Source organism: Protopterus annectens, chromosome 7.part0 (genome assembly GCF_019279795.1).
Source record: "Protopterus annectens isolate FY-2018-M chromosome 7.part0, PAN1.0, whole genome shotgun sequence".
Lineage (NCBI taxonomy): Eukaryota > Metazoa > Chordata > Ceratodontiformes > Protopteridae > Protopterus > Protopterus annectens.
In genome coordinates, this window is record NC_056739.1 from 1,182,823,676 (window position 1) to 1,182,843,184 (window position 19,509).

The following is a 19,509-nucleotide window of genomic DNA, read 5'->3' on the forward strand; positions in this document are numbered from 1 at the left end:
GGCATACATATACCACTTCTCAAAGTACTCTTTCTGAGGTTTTCACTAGAAATTCCCCTTTCACAGGAGTCAGCTGCCTTTAATTTTGTTAATGGCATTATTTATACATACCTCTCCAGTGACACTGAATTTTGTCTCAGAATGTTGTCTACCCTCATGAAATGTGTTATGCAATAAAACAATGAGGAATACAGTTATTAAATAAAGCAAACACTACAGAGTAAAGATTTGTTACTTTTCAGAAAAAGCGTTCTAATACAAATCTTTGTACTCTTACTAAACGTAAGTAAATGATAACAGAATTGTTGGACAGATCTAGTCCACACTTAAAAAAATATAATTTACTTATGTTGATTGCAAAAATTCAAATATGTGAAGCAGCATTCATGGAAAGTACAAATAAAAAACTATTTTCATGCCATACCTGCACATATTTTCCTGATATTGTTTGTTTTGTTCACAATTCTGTAGGAAAGAGGCAATGCATTACATATGTATAACAGCATTTCTTTCTTTCTTTTTTGAACTGAAGATTTTCTAGTTTGTGGCTTTACCAGCTAGTTTAACTGTTTATGTTTTAAAGAGTGTCAGTAATGTTTGGCTATGGCGCTAGTTATAGAGTTAATAGTTGAAGCTCTTCTATTACTAAATTTAGGTGAGGATATTGCTTGGACTTTCAAAATACCATCTTCTTTCTCTCTGAAAATCTAAAATAGAAGACTTGTGCTGACTGTTGTCTGTAGTCCTGGCTTCCCCAGATTTTCAAGGATGGATTCTGTACACTGTAGCCTTATTCAGGTATCATGGGTATGACGTCAGATGAACAGCTCATCTTTCCAAACAACTAAGTTCTTTTTTGTACTGAAACAAACTTTTATCTGCATGGGCTGGACTTCTGACAGCGTCCCCCAGCTCTTACTCATGATGTTCTTCGTGTTTCACTGTTGCAGTCATTACATTTGGGTTATCCGCTTGCAGGCAGCCCTCAGTCAGCCTGATTAACAAAGTCTTGGGTCCTGTGTCGGTTGCTGTCCCTTCTTCCATGACGTCAGGTCATCAGGGGTATAAAACATGCAGCCAACGCCATTCCATCAGTCTTTCTTGCCATGCGGTGCCCAAAGCAGAAGCAGTTCGCAAGTGCCGGTCTGCCGACTCCTGAAATTTTCATTTTCTAGTTTCAGAACCAAAGTCTTCAACTAAAAGCTAAGTACCCCGTTGGGGAAACTTTTTCTTGCTCCTTACTGATGTCAGTAAAAGTTAATAATTGCATTACTTGTGGAAAGCAAATACCTCATAAAGATTTTCATTCACACTGTATTCCTTTCCTAGGCCCTGACCACGACGTACCTTGCTGTCAGTTTTGTGCTTTATTTAATCAGCGCACTAGCCGTCGTCTGTATATTTTCACCTCTAAATATTTCGGCTCTAGGTTTAATTATCCAGAAATGTCGTCGGTTAGCCATCCGACTACCGGGATTCTGAAAAAAAAATGCAAAGATAAAGACAGAGACAGGCCGCCGAGGTCCAAAACTGCCGACGACGCTTCTCCTAAGCCAGTTGCCAGTTCGCCGGTACCCGCTACTTCTGATTTGCAGGCCTCTACTGAGACCCATTCGGAGTCCGGTATGCCGCGAGATGCTTCAACTATGGAACCCGTGGATGTCTCTACCTTGGATGGGTCTGGAGCCACTGTGCAGGCATCAGCTTCTGAGGGAGTATTCAGGCCTATGGACTTGCATATTAAACTGACGCCTCCTTCTTCTCTTAGGCTTAAATCTCGAACCATGCCTAAAAATAAAATGACGCCCAGGCCACATGCTCAGGCCTCTATGCCTAAAAAACAAATGATAAGAATGGCTGAAGATCTAATAACTCTAATCAGGGGTAGCCACCCCCCCTTTCTAAGAGGCCGTGGACTGAAGTGATTTATGAATCTTCTGACCAGGATTCTGTTTTTTCTGATTCTTCTGATGATCTGGATTTGCCCTTATCTACTTATGAGGATTCTGATGCAGAGGACTCCATTCCTTCTGATTCCCCTCCAGAGGATTTTACTTTTGGGGAAACCTTGCATACTCTAAGGGAGCATTTCCACTGGTAAAGCCAAGATTTTTCTGATTCAAAAAAGAGGCTTAAGGATTTCTTACTCCTACCTCAGCATAGGCCTTTAGCTATCCCTCCTGTACTAGACATTATTGATGATCCTTTTTCGGAATCTAGTTTGGCCCCTAATTCCTTGCCTCCTGCTCCCAGAAAACCAGACCGATACTAAAGGGTTCCTGAGTCACACAAGTTTCTTTTTAAAAATCCTATTGCTGATCCAGAGACTATTTCACAGTGGCCCAAGGGCATTAAGGCTTCTACTGCTAAAAATCCTACCCCTTCTGATAGAGACTCCAGGGTGCTGGATAGATGGGATAAGAAGGTTTACCCTTCTGCAACCTTGGCCATTAGGGCTTTAAACTGCCAGTTTCACATGTTAAAGTATCAGTAACATGTTATTGGATTGCTTAAACAGAAAATGATGTTCATTCCTGACAGTGTGGAAAATAAAGAATTACAGGATTTAATGCATTCTGATGAACAAGTTGGAAAACATACTTTGCAATGTGGTTTTAATTCATTAGAGACCTCTTGCAGGGCCACTGTTACTGGGTCCGTGCTCAGAAGGCATGCTTGGCTTACGTAGCAATCTTTGACTGATCATGTTAAAGCTAAATTGTTGGATGCTCCCTTAAATCAGGACCGCCTGTTTGGCAACAAGGCTGAGGAAGTGTTTAAAAAGATGGAAGATGAAGCTAAATCTATGCAAACGGTTACAAATTTCTTACAAGTTCAGCTTCCTAGATTTAGTAGGCACTGGCCTTCTAAGAATTGGTCCTTTCCAGCCCCTTCCAGGTCTTCTCAAGCCAAACCCAGGCACAGCAAAACCCCCAGGTTTCAGTCACAGGGGACACACAGGACTAAGCAGTGGGGGGCCTCCACTTCCAAATCTGTGAGTAATAAGACTCCCCCCTATTTTAAACTATCTCAATGACTTCCTTTTAAAATTTCCAAGCACTTATCAACTGGCTGCCCCTTTGGGGGGAAAGATTGCTCTTCATGCAAAGAACTGGAAACTCATTACCCAGGACATATGGGTTTTAAATATAGTGTCCCAGGGATACAGATTTCACTTCCACACATTGCCAACACCAAGCGGGTGGCCAGACCTACCCCCAAATCAGTGGGCAGAGGCCCAAAAACAAGTACTTTCTCTCTTAAGCATGGGGGCTATTCAACTGGTACCAGAAGAGGAAAAGGGACAAGGTTTCTACTCGAGACTTTTCCTGGTACCCAGAAAAGACAATTCATGGCATCCTATCCTGGACCTGTCTACTCTAAACACCTTTTTGGAGATTCCAAAATTCAAGTTACTGACTCTTCAACAATTACTTCCTATGCTAGACAAAGATGCCTGGTTGGCAACACTAGATTTAAAAGAAGCATATCTGAATATCCCAATCAGGGAATCTTGCAGAATATACCTACGCTTCAAAGCAGGCTACGTGCACTATTAGTTCTCTGCACTGCCCTTTGGCTTATCTACTGCACCTAGGGTATTCGCAAAGTGCCTAGCTCCAGTTATTGCATTTTGCAGGCAAAGAAATATTCAAATATACCCATACCTGGACGATTGTCTAATTCAGGCAGAAAGCCAGGACATACTTTTGAATCATCTGGCCTTTGTACAAAGGGTTCTAACTTGTCTGGGGTACACCATAAATGAAAAGAAACCACACCTAGTACCCTGTCAACAAATTATATTCCTGGGAGCAAGCTTGAATACATCTTCCCAGATGGCTTACCTCACGCCAGAGAAATAAATTCATTTGACAACCTACTTCAAACAAGTGGCCACAAAGACCCTGCAAGACAAATACTCCAAACCTTGGGGTTCATGGCCTCCTGCATTCTTCTAATTTCATATGCAAGACTGCATATGAGGAAACTACAGTGGTATCTAATAAGCCTATGCTGTCAACATTCTCAGGATCTAGAAGCAATGATTCCTATCATACCTTGCCTATGCCTAGAGTTCCTTTGGTGGGCAGAGGCCTGCCACCAAAACAAAGGACTACCTTTCACACCACCTCCTGCCGCCCAAATCCTAACAACAGACGCATCAGACTATGCATGGGGGGCTCACCTGGCAGGGAAGTGCATTCAGGGTAAATGGAACCCAAGTCAAATGCACCTACATATCAATCAAAAAGAAATATTAGCTGTACAGAATGCTCTGACAGCCTTCAAGGACCACATTCTTCCAGGACAACTAATGGTAAAAATGGACAACACCACTGTTATGTGGTACATAAACAAGCAGGGGAGGGTACACATTTTTACCCCCTCTGCAGACTAGCCATGGCATTGTGGAACACAGCCTTGAGCTACCAAGTTCACCTACAAGCTCAATTCCTGCCAGGAAAATTAAATACACTGACAGACGGACTAAGCAGAAACCTCATGGATCCACGAGTGGAAACTGGAACCAAGGATTTTCAACATGTTGACAAGCAAATGACCAGATATAGACCTGTTTGCCTCTCCCCAGAACTACCAATTGGACAAATTTTGCACAAGGACTCCCCATAAACAAGCCTGGAAAATGGGTGCTCTGTCCTTCAGCTGGAAAAGCCTATCAGTCTATGCTTTCCCTCCTCTGCCTCTGCTCTCCAAAGTACTACTAAAAATCAAACAGGACAAATCAAGGATGATTTTGATTCCTCCAGATTGGCCATTCCAACACTGGTACCCCCTCCTGCGCAGTGTGTCACGGTTATCCCCATGGCACCTGCCTCAGACTCCTTCCCTGTTGTCTCAGCAGGAGAACCAGATTCTGCACCCTCAGCTTCTAACACTGAACCTTGCAGCCTGGCTAATTACATAATCTCTTGTGATGGATATCATTTTAGAGGCAAAGAGGTCTAGTACTAGAAAATTTTATGCTGAAAAATGGAAAAGATTCTGTGCCTGGAACCAATCTCAAGGGATGAGCACAGCAGCACCCAATTTACCTCAGATTTTACAATACTTAACTGAGATGATTCACAAGGGCCTATCTTTTTCCTCCATTAAAATCCACGCCTCAGCCATTTCAGCTCATTATAACACAGAACCTCCCCTCTTTTCTCATCCACTGCTCAGGCAGTTCCTCAGAGGGACCAAAAATTTGAGACCACCCAGGAGAGGTCCAACCCCAGCCTGGGACCTTAACTTTGTTTTGGAGAAACTCACTCTACCTCCTTTCAAGCCAGCTGCTACTGCAGACTTAAAAGTTCTTTCTTGGAAAACAGCTTTCCTTTTAGCAATCACTTCAGCTAGAAGGATATCTGAATTACAGGCTCTTATGGCAGCAGAGCCTTTCATCATCTTTCATGCAGACAGGGTGTCCCTCAGAACCAATCCGTCTTTCATGCCCAAGGTGGTATCCAGTGTGGCTCTTAATCAGTTCATTCATTTGCCAACCTTTTTTCCTAATCCATTGAACAAAGGGGAATGGATACTGCATTCCTTAGATGTGCACAGACAACTTAGATTCTACTTGGACAGGACTAAACCTCAAAGGAAATCTGAACAACTGCTGGTGGCATTTGCTGCTGGGCAAAGGGGAAGGCTATTTCAAAGCAAACTGTTTTTAAATGGATAGGCCATTGCATTGATTTCTGCTATAAGCACAATGGAAAACCTATCCCCCAGGGGATCAGACCTCACTCCACCAGGGCTGCATCTACATCTACAGCCTTTCTCAGAGGCATCCCTACCAGGGACATCCAAGAAGCTGCTACCTGGAGTTATATACATACTTTCACCAAGTATTATCACTTGCCAATTTTCTCTAAATCCAGAGCTGGCTTTGCCACTGCAGTCTTGCAGGGCCTTATAGCTGGTCCTAATGCTATCAAAATTCCTCCTCCCAACCATAGCTTTGGGAATCTACCCAAATGTAATGACTGCAACAGTGAAACACGAAGAACATAGTACAGTTGTGTATACTTACCATAAATGTAGATGTTCAAGTGTATTCACTGTTGCAGTCCTGGTTACCCTCCCTCCAGCCCCCTAACTTCTTTTGGCTATACCGCTACTTTCCTTTATTATGCTTAAAAGCCGTTTTGGTGTATTTGCTTTTTTGTTGGAGGTATAGCATTGTACTTTTATATTTAATTGTTTCCTATTGGGGGGCACCTGACATCTGGGGCAAGAAAAACTGATGTAATGGCGTCGGGTGCATGTTTTATATCCCTGAAGACCTGATGTCATGGAAGAAGGGACAGCAACTAACGCAGGACCCAACACTTTGTTAATCAGGCTGACTGAGGGCTACCTGCAAGCAGATAACCCAAATGTAATGACTGCAACAGTGAATACACTTGAACATCTACATTTATGGTAAGTGTACACAACTGTACTTTTCTTATCCAACTACCTGATACTCCCAATAAGAGTTTACAGGCAACTATAAGACCAGGATTAACAGACTGTCAGACACACCCTCACATTTCATTGTTGAAAGAGAGGACATACATGGTTGGTGTCCATGGGGGCTGGGGTGGGGGCACACCTGTGACTGAGTTATCATGGAAGTGGGACAATATGCCAACAAGCCCATTGTATATATTTTGTGGTATGCGGTAGCTGCATCAAAGGAGGACAGCCTCTGGGCAAAAAACACCATTTTGGCAGCGGTTTAATGCTGCCCCAGGATGTCTTGCTCTCCTCAATGATCTTCAACATGAATTTGAAAAAGCCTAAGTGGAGGCTAGTTAAGGCTGGGAGACTTGATAAAATAAGAACAGGCCCTTGGAACAGCTGATGGCCAGCTAGGATGCAAAAAAAAAAAAAAAACTAGAAAAAGTAAAATACTATACTAAGTTAGTTAAAATTTTCAGGCAAGCAGTTTAAAAAGGTTGTAAAACCTTTGTTTGTATATTGCTGCCTCTGATCCAGACAAAACATAACCGCCATTACCACTACTTTCTGAATGCATGTTTCTTACTGATGCCAGTTTTAAACTATCTACTTGTTGATAGACAGCAGACATCCTCTGCTCTTCCAAGACTTTTCTGCTGACTTATTTCTGTATACTGAGATTTTATAACCCCCTTAAAGTCTGAGTCTGTTGCATGACTAACCCTTGGGTCTATGAAATCACCAGCTATGCCAATATGTCTGTCAGTCTGTCAGTTTATATTTTTATGATTGTATGGTCCTAATGACACTAAGCAGCCAGCTATACAGTAGAGGACACAAAGACTCATTTTCAGTAGGAATAGAAATGTAAAAGCACAGCTAAACCAAGTGCAATTACACTAATCAAGATAGAAAAGCAGGCAGTAGGTAAGAAATACATGAAAATATATGACTGAGCAATACTTGGAAATATAAGCAAGGGAAAACGATGCTTCTATCTCTTGATGAAAACAGCATTCAGTCCTTATCACATAATACAACAATTAACAGACTTCTGTCATTTACTAAAGAGTAACAACAGTAGTTTGTAGGCATCAGTAGATTCCAGACTCACATGAGTCTTCCACAAACTTAGATAACCATAAGTCAGGAGTGTTGGCTGGAAGGTTTAAAAAAAATAGCTGCCTGATAGGAGCAGGACCAACAATGAGGCCTGTGGCATGCCACAAGTAACTTTTTCCCTTTCAGAAATGGCACCTAAGATGATATGTGATCTGTCACTAGTTAGCTGTCCAATAAATATATGGATTTATTTTCAGATTTACAAATCTGTCAATAATACCTGCATGGGGAATAGTGTTAAAGGTCTAGAATAGTTCTAGATCCGTTGTATATACTGCATAACCACTATCCATAGCTTTGTGACTTTTTCAAAGTAATTTATACTGTTAAGGAGGCAGAACCAGACTTTGACCAAGCTGAATTGATGAGGGTCCCAGAATAATACATTTTCTATGCCCAGGTTAATAGGTATGATATAATGAATTGCATAGCTTTACATATCTGGCAAGTGAGACTTGTTTGTGTCTTTCGGCTTTTCCTGGTTAGGGGTCGCCACAGCGGAACTCCGGTCCGCTAATGATTGGTAGTGGATTTTTACGTACCGGGTTACCAGCCCTGACGCACAACCTTCAACGAAGGCATGCCCCATTCACATATGCCTCCACACAGAAGATGCTCTAGCTGAGAATCAAATGGGACAACGTCTTGCTACGAGGCGACAATGCTACCGCAGCACCACCACCGCAGTAATATCTGGCAAGTGAGACTAATACTCTCTAATTACTTGACTCCACGGTTGGGTTACCCTTGTGTAATGGCATTACAGTGGCTGTTTTGAATATAACCTAGATTATGTTTGTTAAGTAGGGGTTAAAATTGTCCATGTGTGGTGCTAGTAATCAGGCAAACTAGTATGTTGTCAGGGCCCATGGATGAGGTGTTCTTTGCTTTTGGGAATGTTGAGAATACATGTTCTAATGTAGTTTTAGAGACTGGCTGAGATAATTACAGATGTAGCCGGAATAAAATTTTCACTAAGTTTGTCACTTTGTCTGTTAACTGTTTCCTTTAGGTCAGAGTGGGCAGTATATTTGTGGACTAGCTGTGAACATTGCTGCATGCTAGTTCCTAACCTCCTGGCAAAGTTAAAGAAAGAGTTGTAGTTATTTTTAGTATCAGCTGCTATTTTTTATGTTTTTGGCTTTGAGATTCCTAATTATACCATTAAACTATTTGCTAGTTTGCTAAAGTGTGCTGTTAATGTAGATTTAACATTTATTTATACAGGTATTCCACCCTATATGTTTAAATTTCCTGCTCTATTTGGTGCCAATAGTGACTAGCTTCTCAATACAAAAAGGAGTAGAAGTCTGAGATGGGTAGGTTGAAGTGGACAACTAAAGCTGAAGGAAATATTAATGTTGTGGTATTTGTGTCCATTGCTAGAACAAATAGCCTTTTACATCCGCTATATTTATGAATAGGAGGTGAGAGATAATCTGATGTTCAGACACAATGCTGTCAATGTGGTGTGGGTAGGAATGGAACCAGTGAAGAGCTGAGTTATCAGCCAGGGCTCCTATGTCTCACTATTAGATGGAGGTTGTCTTCTTGATGTCAGATTAAAACAAATCATACCATAGCCATTAACTTGATATTTTTCTGTTCCTTATGCTAGAAGCCTAAATGAAACTATGATTACTGGCCTTTGCCTGCCCCAAACTTATTTATTATTTCTCTGACTTCCACCCTACTGTCAAAAGATGGCAACTTTTAACTTTCCCTTTTATTCCAACAAACGTAAAACCAACAGCCAAGTTAAGACAGTCTTATTCTAATCTATAACATACTTACTTTTATTTTGGGAACACATATATAAGTTTTTCACAAACAGTAAGATGGAGTCAGAAATATCCTTCTTACACAGTTGTCTTATGGAATCCAGATTAACAGCGAGCTTTGGGAATTTGCACTGAAGGGATTCCCTCACATGTCCATACCACAACTTTAGGCAAACAAATCACCAGTTCTCAGAACAGAGGCCAAGCATAAACTTTATAGAACGCGAACTGTGAACCACAATAGTACAATACAGTGCAGGACAGTACAATCCAATAAAAATGATAAAAATGGGTAAGTGCTTTTGTCCTTCTTAAAACTCAGGACCTCATCAGAACTGTTTAAAAAAACAATTAGGGACATTTATATAATATTTAAAAAACAGTCGGCTGGTGCAATTAGAGAAATTGCAGACATTTAAAGAACCAGTCACGTAATAAAAGCTTATCTGAACATACATAATCTACGTAATGTAAAATGTAAAACCATGCACCCATAAATTACATAAAAGTAATCAACTTTCAAAATGTTATTATCCAAACTGCTTCAGTCCTGTTGGTTGAACTACATTAAAAGTCACCATGATATTTCCTAAATACTCCCATCTTATTACAAGCATTAACCACTCATATGTATAATAATCTAACATTGATCTTAAAAAATGAAGGATAATAAAAATATATTTAATTATGTATATGTATATATATATATATATATATATATATATATATATATTTTTTATCCTATAAGTTAGGTGCTTTGATTTGTAAGATGGGCATAATAGGAATCTGGTCATTCAGACCTGGTGCAAATACCGCATTCAACCGCAGTTGCCAGATATTTCCCTCTTAGCTAGTTCTGCTTCCCAAAAAACACCTCTCAAGCTCTTTGGAACTATTTCTAGTATACCAACTAAAACAGGGGCATGTAAGTGTATGTTTGTATAATGCATTATTCGTGTTAGATGTAGGTGATGCATAGGTGTGCTCATAAATACGCTTATAAAACCTCCTCTCTGTCTTGCCTACATAAAAACTGTTGCATTCTGTACATAAAGCTAGATGACCTAACCCTTTTGAAGCACAATCATCATTACTTAACCCAATTTCCATTGGTGAGGATCGAACAGACACCTTCGGCTGTAATAGAATACCCCCCGTTTACATGCTGTGCAATGCCTGGTGCCCTTCCTTTTATCATTTAGTAAATTGGATCTTGCATGTTCAAAAATGTGTTTCAAATTCCTACTACTTTTAAACACAAATTCAGGGGTTTCACCCAAGGTTGTAAAAATGTCAGGGTTACCCCTAAACATGTTCTAGTTCTTAACCATAATGTTCTTAATCTCTTTTGTATAGGGTATTTTGTATAAGGTACCACCATGGAATTAGTAAATCTGTTGAGATTAACCTCATAAGTTTTAGAGGTTTGGGGAAATATGTTGTCTCAAACCAATTAAAGGTTTGCATTTAGTGCTTCACCCTTGTAACATGTCACCAATAATTTTATGCAATACTTTAATTGGGTACCACCTTTCCTTGAATATAATAGTCACCTTGTTCACTTCTGATTCAAATATTGTAAAATTTGAACTCATTCTGGCTATCCTGACTAACTGTGCTTTAAAATTGTTCTTCTTAGTGCAACTTGGATGACTATTGTAATCTAAATAGCTGTTTGAAAATGTAGGTTTCCTAAAAATACTTGATCCAAACCAGCCATTGATGTTGTCTTTAAATAAAGGTACATCCAAATAATCAAACTGTTCATCAGAATGGATGTGTAGACATTTCAGGAAGTGGGTAACACTATTAATGTACTCTACAAACTCATGTTTAATTGATCCATTGTCTTTCCATGAATTAAAAATGTCATCCAAGAAATGTCGGTAGGCATACCAATTATCCTGACTGTTGCTTAAATAATATATAAATGTCCTTAATTGCGTTTTTAAGTGGTTCTGATGAAGTCCTGAGTTTTAAGAAGGATGAAAGCACTTAACCATTTTTATAGCTTTTTTTTATTGTACTGCTGTGCACTGTACAACTGTACTACTGTGGTTCACTGTTCGTGTTCTATAAAGTTTATGCTTGAACTCTATTCTGAGGATTGTTGGTTTGTTTGCCTAAACCTGTGGTATGGACTTGTGAGGGAATCCCTTCATTGCACACTACTTGAGCCTTTCAGTTATTATTTTTTCGGTGGCTACATGGATACACACTGTTTCTTGTTCTTACGCTTTGGGAATTTACCAGAACAGTCCCATATTACAATATTTCGGAAGAGGTTGTGTAATGCTATAAATGACCTTTGACCTAGTTATCTGTTAAAATGACTGTTGACTTAAGAAGCCTTGTTAGATCAATAAAACAAACTGCTGTTCAAAGAACAAGAGAAGGACTAATGTTTGACCCTGTCTGTCACCTCATCTGTTTTCAACATTAAGCTCTTCTGTGCTAAAATGCCAAATTCAGGAATTACTGTTATTTGGAAATGAAATTTCCTGAAACAAGGAATGCCAGAATTATATAAAAAGTATATGTAGGAATCTTTGCCTGTGTGTCTCAAATACTTTACTAGGGTTTATTCTGTGCCTTAGTTAATAAACCGAACCACAGGAAACTGAATGTCCTTTGTGAAAATGATTATATATGCACTTTAAATTGCAGTTCAGTGGGCACATCTGAGTTTCAGTAAACTTGTTTGCTTGCCTAATTCCACGACTTTTTTATTTTTTAAACTTTGTTTCCTTCATTTACCTGGGGGGTTTCAGCTTGTATAATGTAGCTCTTGCTTCTGGGTTAACCCCCATCCCTTTGTCGATCATGCAAAAAAAAGTACCATTTGCAGTATTTCTGCATAACTGCCCTTTAAGCAAGCAATAGTGCCTGACAGAGTGTGAGTTAATGTGTAATCAATGCCCGCCCAGGGGTGTTATGAGGTCTGAGGGCCTCTACATCCCTGGAAGGGTGTTAATTACACATTAACATATACCCTGGAGGTCATTATTGCACTTAGACAATGGGCTCACTGTAAAATTGTTGTGTTTTACTTGCTTTTTTATTTTTTAAGTAATATATTATTTTTTTATATATTTTTAATGTAAAATAGTTCCTCTGCCTACTCTTTAAAATTTGCTGTAGTATATGTTAATGGTGTTGGAGGAAGCATTTTGCATCAAATATATATGTAAAAAATAATATGGTACTTAAAAATAAGCAAGTGAAACACAACAATTTTACATACACACATACACAGTCTCTTCTGCTTTCACACACATACATATACACATAGTCTCCTTTGCTTTCATACGCACATTCACTCACACAAGATCTGCCTCACCCTCTTTCTCAATCTCTCACAGTTTCCAGCTGCTTTCATACACACATTCAGTCTCACTCTGTCTTGATCTCTCTCACAGGCAGTCTCCTCTGCTTACATGCATGCATTCACTCACACATTACTCTTGCTTTTTCTTTCACTCTCTCCATCCATCCATCTCTCTCTCTCTTTCTCACACACACACAAGCACACATGCGCACAAACAAACACACACACAGTCGCTCTGCTTTCATACACCCATTCACCCATTCACCATTCACACACACATGCAGACAGAAACACACACACACACACACACACACACACACACACACACACAGTCGCTCTGCTTTCATGCACCCATTCACCATTCACACACACATGCAGACAGAAACACACACACACACACACACACACACACACACACACACACACACACACACACACACACACACACACACACACACAGAGTCTCTCTGCTTTCATGCACCCATTCACCATTTACACACACATGCTGACAGAAACACACACGCGCGTACACACACACACACACACACACACACACACACACACACTACACGATCGCTCGCTCTCTCTTGCTTACATACATGTATACACTCTCACACACATGCTGCATTTTCTTTTTCTCTCTTTTTATTTTACACTCACTAAACAGCAAAGGCGCTGCTTAGCGAATGTAAAATAACAGCTCGCTCACTCTCACTGACATGCACACATACACTCACACACAGACACACACATACCTTTTTGTCTTCTTTTTTATATTTTATACTCACTAAGCAGCAAAAACGCTGCTTAGCAAGTGTAAAATAGTGGCAGACATTCTGTTTCCTCAGTCTGAGCTCCACGGTGGCTTGATATGCTGCTGTGAAGCGGCGGACTCGTACTTCTCAGTGGGCATTACTTGTACATTAATATCCTGCTGGTGAACGCTCGTTCTCCAATCAGGGTATTGCTGTACAGTTTGCCCATTGTCTAAACTTGTTTAATAACTCATTCACTCCAATGGAGCTCAGGATGTTTGCACTGTAACTTCCAATGGGCAGAGTCTATGCCTTTTGATAGAGTCAAATTATGTCCTCACATTTCAAACAAACGTTCATATCTTTGTAACCATAGCAGTTATGTAAGAAATATGAATGGCAAACTCTTCAGCACAAACTATTTTCACAGTGGTCGTATTCATTAGGTTCTAGGTCTTAAACTGAATTTTATAAGTCACAATAAATACAGTAACTATTACATTTGTAATATTTTATAAACAACTTGCAGTATCTCTGCAACCACTCAAGTTACACACATACTGTCAGCAACATTTTATTCATCTAGCGGAAAGCTTTCATATGAGGCTAATAAGTTCTGTCTTTGTTACTTGGTTGTTGAGATATTTAGAAAGCTATGAAAATTATATCTATATAAATTAATATAATAAAAGCAACAGTTAATATCTATTTACCTGCACTAGACAGCGGTCAAATATTAATGCATTTGATTATGCCATTGTGTAAGCTTTAAGATGAAATCTTTTAAAACCTTGTACATAACATGGTTTTAGAATTATTGATGCAAATATGAACAAACATTATTTGATGCCTAGAGGCATCAGTAGGAGTTACTACATATGCGCCTGGAGGCAACCCTCGGATGTAATGAGCCATCATAACACATAACTCTGGTCCCCCAGACACATTTGGGAATGTTTGTGCTGGATACTTCTTGGGAATACAGCACCGGGGGCATAGTCTGTGTAAAGTGCATCTTCTGAAACTGTGAATGTTAATGGATTTTCTTGAAAATGAAGAGCATCCGACGATTTGGGATTAGCAGAATCCATGATTACTTCTTGAACTTTAGTTTTGCAAACCAGCAGTTGGGGTTTAAAAGGCTGGTAGTGATGGTTGTGTGCGTGTGTGTGTCTGTGTGTGTGTGTCTGTGTGTGTGTACGTGTGTGCGTGTGTTTGTGAGTGTGCTTGTGTCTGTACATAAGTGGTGAGTAATAAATAAGTATGCCACTTTGCCATTTAATCAGTACAGCAAAGATGATGAACCTCCATTTAGATTTTCTGTTAGGCTAATGCAAATGACACGAGCCAGGACACCTTTATTTGAAACAACCTAGAGGTTAATAGGCACAGGGTCATTTAATAATTTTCTTTCATTTTGCAGCCATTTGCATGGTGGTTGTAGTGCTGTTCCTCAGGCTGGGAATAAAAAGCGAGAGGAGGGGCGGGAGACAGAATAATGTAAAATGTTTTTTGTTCAAGTGCAAATCAGCACACATGTGAATAAAGGTTGTGTGTTTACAGTCTACATTGTTCTTTTCAATTTATCACTAATCAGAACATCAGTGAAATAAGTTAACAAAAGAACTGACTGAAGAAACTCCATGTGTAGTGTAGTTAATGGAACAGTGACAACGGAACAAAAAATTGATAACAATGACAGTTACCCATGACATCATACCAAGACTGTAATAATGAGAGGACAGCTAACCAAGGAACAGAAATGAAGGATGACCTACAGAAGCAGAAGACAAAATATGATGGGGGGGGGGGGGGCATGACAGTATTTGTGATGCAGATCTTGAACTCCTTCAAAAAATCTTAACAATACCCAGTAGCAAAAGTTTTGAGATGGAGAATGAGGTATAGAGTAAAATCTGCACAGCTGTCAGCACCACATTGTGGTCTTAAACATGCTCAAAAGGCCATGTACAACCCCCTGCCATAACCATGGTAATGGGTATTAGTGAGATGGATTACTAGACATTAGGGAATCATTTTAAAACAATTGCTGTTTAATAGTACTAACAGCACAACAAGGATTGGGAAGGGATCACTAGATACCATGGAATACTCTTAAAGCAAAGTACTTGAAAAGAAGCTAGAAATGCAGAAAGAGTCCAATTGGGTATTCCTAGACTTGGAGAAAGCATATTTCAAGGTCCCAAGAAAGCTGATTTGGGCAGTCCTGTAGTGTTTTGAAGTCCCAGAAACATTGTCAGAATTAGTGGAAGCTATGTACAAAGACCCAATGATTCAGGCATGAACAGTGTTCAGTCTCACACAGGGATTCCCAGTGGAAGTGGGTGTGCATCAGGGTACAGCTCTGTAGCCACTGCTGTTCATACTGGTGATGGACTACATTAGCAAACAGGTCAGATGGAGCAGATCAACAAAGTTGCTGTATGCAGACAATAAGGCATTATGGGCAGACTCTGAGCAAGAACTTCAGCAAAGGACAGGGAAATGGAATGCAAAACTGAAGGCACGTGAGATGAAACTGAGTACAGATAAGACAGTGGTAATGGCAGCAAATGGGAGAACCAGAATAAGCTGAGAACTGACATAGAAGGGAAGATAGTGGAACAGGTTAACAGCTTCCATTTGGGGTGGTTGAGAAGAAGGGAAGTCTGAATGAGGAGGTCAAAACTAGAATCAAATGGGCTGCAGCCAATTTGCTAGAGTGTCAGGTGTACTGTATGACAGAAGAATGCCAAAGAAGCTGAAATGTCAGGTGTACTAAACAGTGGTGTGACCAGTATTACTGCATGATATAGAAACCTGGGCAGTAAAGTCAGAGCAATTGAGGAAGCCAGAGGTGATGAAGTGCCTAAGATAACTGATAGGATGCACACTGTGGGACAGATGAAGACATGAGGACATAAGATAAGAAGCCAAAGTAGCTTCAATTGCAGAAAAGGTCAAAGAGAACAGATTACTGTGGTCCAAGCACATGTTCAGAAGACAATCTGAGGAAGAAGATTTGGGGCAGACAGGAAGAAGGCAAGAGGAAAAAAAAGGGTGGCAAGCAAAGAGGTGGAGGGATTGTGTGAGAGAAGACCTGTGCCAGTCAGGCATGAGTGTTGAAGAAAGTAGGAGACTGGAATTGACTCGAGAGATGGCGACAGTTGACATGCCAGCCCAAACCTCATGTAGAAAATGGGAAAAGGGGGGTTGATGATGATGGTACGAGAAATGGAAATCAGAGTTATTTTGAATGTGTATTACAGATTTCAAGCATTAAGACTAGGCATAGATGTTCAGACCCTGCAGTTATGATGTATGATGACTAAACTATAAGGTTTAAAAAAACTAAAACTAAATTACAGTAAAATTAATATAACTAAAGTACAAAACCAATTTTATTCACAATCTTCTTTTTAACATATTCTATCAAATTCATTTTACTCACCTTCCAAAATACCATGTAACCGTAAGTTCTGCTTTCTTGCTTCATTTCAGTTTAGATACAACTCATCTGTTCCAGCTGCTTTAGTATCTCAGCTGCCTTATCACAAATCTGCATTTTTTGTTTGACTGGTTCAATGGCTTCAAAGTGGTCATACAAATACCCTTCTTCATCAATGATGGAAATTCCTAGCTGCCTAATATATAGTTCTTCAAAAATCTTTAATAGTTGATGGATGAATACTCATATACTTTGTAACGTTGGATGATCTGTATAAGTGAAGCGACAAAGGTGTTATTTGGTTAATGGTAGTAATTATGAATGTAAAAATAAATAAAACAGAGTTTAGTTTGGTGTGGTATTTACCAAGGGAACTTTGATGTCCTACTTTTGTGTATGTAAAGCTAATGGCAATCATTTGAAATGTCGGGACCCTCTAGAGCAAGTCCCAAAATATGTAGACTGAATGGCCTTAAGAACAGACTTACACACAATGGTGCAGTTGTGCAGTGGTTAGCATTGTTGCCTCACAGCAAGAGGTTCTCCAGTTTGATTCTTGGCGGGGATGCCTTCTGTGTGGAGTCTGCGTGTCCTCCCTGAATTTGCATAGGTTTCCTCCAGTTTCCTCCCACATTCTGGAGCATTTCTCCCTGGGCCTCTGCTGAAATGGTCTCTGTCCCAGTTGGACTTTCCCAGTAAACGAATGTAAAATAAAATAATACTGAGTCTATGATGCCAATTCTTGGAATATTACCTTTTCTCTGAGGTATGGCGATCTTGGAATTGGTATATATAAGTTCAGGGGGTGTGGGGGATGCAAGGCAGGATTGCACCCTGAAAAAACAAGTTTAAAGGAGAAGAGTGATTTTTAAAATTTGCTGTTCTCTTGTGTTTTCGATCTTTTTTTGGCTTGTCGGAGTTCGGCATTTCGAGTGCTAATATTTCAATAGGGAGCCAAAGCTAATTTATCATCAGCAGTTGTAACTTAATGTGACTTGATTCATCTGCGAGGACATCCTGTACTCCAGTGAATACACAGCTTACCCCAAAGGCTTACTGGTATGTAAATCATTTACAAGGGAAACATTACATTTAAGGCAATATAATGATACTGGCACCTTAACATAGCCTCTCTTTAAAACACTTCATTTTGGTGATTTTCTAAACTTGGTCTCAGCAAGTTGCATCTCAACAAGATGAGCTCACAGTAGGTGAAAGTGACTCCCATTACACATGCATTTTGGACAGTAATGAAATGAACCAGAATAAAATTAGCTGATATGCTGTACAAACTGACCTGCTGATGCAGTTTTTTGTTTTTTCTTGTGTCTCTGTTTAGAGTAATTTCATAGTACATAGGGCTGCCTCTCAGAAAAATACAAAATTGCCTGCATTTTCCCATATGTCATTGATAAACAACAGGCTACCAGAACCACATAATAGGTATATGAATATGCACTAAGATACCATGTAAGCACACCAGTATACATACTTGGGAACTATGCAATAGATGTGTTACCATATCTATGCTGCAACGCAAAGCCGGGTAGCTGACTGCTGGCAGGTCATCACAATTAGTGTCCATCAGGTACACTGTAATAGTCTCTGTTTACAAAATCTAACACTATATTAAGTACGCATGAGAGCATATCCAGTGGTATATCAATGTATTATAGAGAAGCACTTACTAGCTACTTGTTCAACTTACACTGCAAAGTTGATAGGGGTGCAGTGCCCTAGGTGACTTATTGTACTGTAAGATTTGAAGCCCATGGACAAATTGTTGGGAGGGCAGTATGACCCCAAACGTTATGTCGGACATAACATACAGCTCTGAGCAGCTTTTTTACTTAAGCACATTGCAAGGATGACTGCATACCATGATTAGGTATGTGCATTATACGATAGTGGGTAATACAGTGTTCCATGATAGAAAGGCATAAGTAGCATAAGTATGTTGTTCATACTGATGATATGGCAGTGTAGTCTCAACATTTTCCACATTTTGTTGCAAGACTTTTCTTTGAAACTTCACCTGGACCAACAAGGCAGTTGAAACTTCTTCTTGACAATAATAAAAATGTTTGTCTACAGAGAGCAATTCACCCTGCAACTCATATGGATTCATCTCTGCCCCTTACCTGCCTATATACTAACTTCTTCATGGTCAGACAAACACAGATGAAAGACAAATTGAAACACGAAATGAATCACTGCTGGATTGATTTCCTGTGGGTAACAGTGATTAGAGAGCTTGACACTAGGGAGTTGAACTCAATGACTCTGAGCCTTATCTACTCTACATTCAAAGATGGGTAGAGTAACAGTAGACAGGTATGCATGCATAGGTGATGAGGCATGCAGCACTCAGAATCAGTAGGATGATGCTTGCCATTCCTGCATTCTAGGCTAGCACCTCCAGTATGTAATCTTTTGTGCCTCCTGAGCAAGGAGGCAGAATGCAGCATAGGTACACTCAGCTGTACTTATGATGTTTCAGCTGGATGGATGCACACATCTGACTGTGCTCTTACCAGAACTGTTCATTTCTATGACTGTTTTCTATTATATCTAAGTGTGTATATGTGTGTGTGTAGGGGACTTCAGTATACATATATGATA

General features: G+C 39.8%; 1 protein-coding gene across 3 annotated transcripts in view; it reads left to right on the forward strand.

Annotated features, from left to right (window-relative positions):
- The window catches only part of MST1 (macrophage stimulating 1), a 442,641-nt gene that overhangs the window by 43,170 nt on the left and 379,962 nt on the right, over positions 1-19,509 (forward strand). The window lies entirely within an intron of this gene.